The sequence below is a fragment of the Austrofundulus limnaeus genome, unplaced genomic scaffold (genome assembly GCF_001266775.1).
Source record: "Austrofundulus limnaeus strain Quisiro unplaced genomic scaffold, Austrofundulus_limnaeus-1.0 Scaffold1874, whole genome shotgun sequence".
In the NCBI taxonomy this organism is placed as follows: Eukaryota; Metazoa; Chordata; class Actinopteri; order Cyprinodontiformes; family Rivulidae; genus Austrofundulus; species Austrofundulus limnaeus.
Genome location: NW_013954276.1, coordinates 1,851 through 3,755, shown reverse-complemented (window position 1 = coordinate 3,755; position 1,905 = coordinate 1,851).

Genomic DNA, 1,905 nt, shown 5'->3' with positions numbered 1-1,905 from the left:
TATATATATACTGTATATTTACTGTATATAAAAGTCTAACTTACTTAAACTTTAAATAATATTTCTACTGTAAGGTTTGCCTAATCTTTAGATCAAAAAGTTATTGGTTTTCCCACTGATTGCATCAAAATCCTCTTGTCCTCTGTAGGAATTTCATCTACACTGCCCAGTGTACTTCTAGCATACTAATCCCAATCAAGCCACACCTTTTAAATTTTTACATTTTTTTTTAATTTGTGGGAATAGTAGAAACTCAAAAAGAAATAAAGATGAAAATGGAAGAATACTATGTCACAATAATCTTTGTACTGATACCCTAATAAGACTGGATTGTTTGTAGGTGTATAGGAAAAGTGAAGTATTCTCAAAGTTTTCTGCCATGAAACAGTTTTTTTTTTACAAAAATACTAAAAATGCAATTACAACATATAATTAAAAAAAGATGCAACTAAATACAGCATTATATGATGCAAAAATAAAATCCTGACACAGTGTTTGGGCCTTAACCTGGATGATGCAGATATAATGGAGGATAAATGTCAATTCTTCTTAGAATAAAGAGAAGTGGAGCGCGRGGCCAGAAGGACAGCAAGAAAGAAAGAGAGAGAACTGGAGTGTGTCCTGTCTGTTTTTGTGAGATGTCACAGGTGGAAACATCATTTCCCGGGAAACTCTGACACAGGCTGTCAACCGGCAAGAATCGAAAAGGACTCCAGACAAACATACARGCAGCTATTCTTCGCATCCACAAAAATGCACACCACTACACAGTCACTCTCAGTCTCACGAGTGTTTAGATACACACTGGCTGGTAAACAATTTCACAAATTAACATATAAAGTGGAAAAGGTCCACAAAGACATGAACAAACAAACTTTGCAGGCAGACTGCCTACTTCAGCTGACTCCCTAATAGTCTTGATCATCAGTAGTGTACCTAAGAATGGCAAGCAATTTATTAKGCACATTTTTTAACCTCAATGTATTAACATACATAACATGTGAATGTGAAAATACATGTAGTCTGTGCACATACATGATTTGACTAATCTGAAATTWCTATGTATTTTTGTAATGACTTCAGTCAGTGCCAGGTAGCATATTTTTAGGCAATTATAGTCACATTAGAACATTACTACTATAAACACYTCCCACACGCTCCCAGTTCTACATTTTCCTATTGTTGAGGTGAGGAAAACTCCTTCCAATACCTCCCTCATGCTGGAACCTTTAAGCTGTTATCACAACTTCCTGTATCAGACGCTGCTCAGAACAGATGCGCAGAACTCATTTCCTTATATTCTCGCACTCTGCCTTTTCTAAAGACACAGATGCAATGTTGACTTCCTCTTTTTACAGTCTACTGTGTTTTACTGCCTCTTTTTTCTTAAGATGCACTAAACAACTGTTTATTAAAGCTTTCAAACTGGCAACTAAATATAAAATGGTGGCAAGCAAAATCAGATAGATATAATAATTGAACCAATCTTATTGCTAGATTATCTCAACACTGCTAATGTTAAATAAAGCATAGAATAGCTCATAATTCCACACTAGCTGAGGTCCTCTTGGGTATCTTTGGCTATCATGGCGTATATGTGAAGATATGAGATATTTCAAAGTTTCTACTTTTATGCTACTGAGTTTTCAAAAATGATCAATATATCTATGACACAACCATGTTTCGCACACTACAATATAAGAAAAAGTTGATGATGTGATGTTATTAAGTGACCACATATGTCAGTTTGCCATAGAAATGTGTGGCAGAACYATATTAGTGAAAAATAGGTGTTAGACAAATTAATTTTTGTATTTTACAAATTGCCAAAAGRTATTTAATGTAAACTAGTGGCATTTTTTTGTTTGTTTTTGAAGTGTGTACTTAATTTTTTTTACTATACGT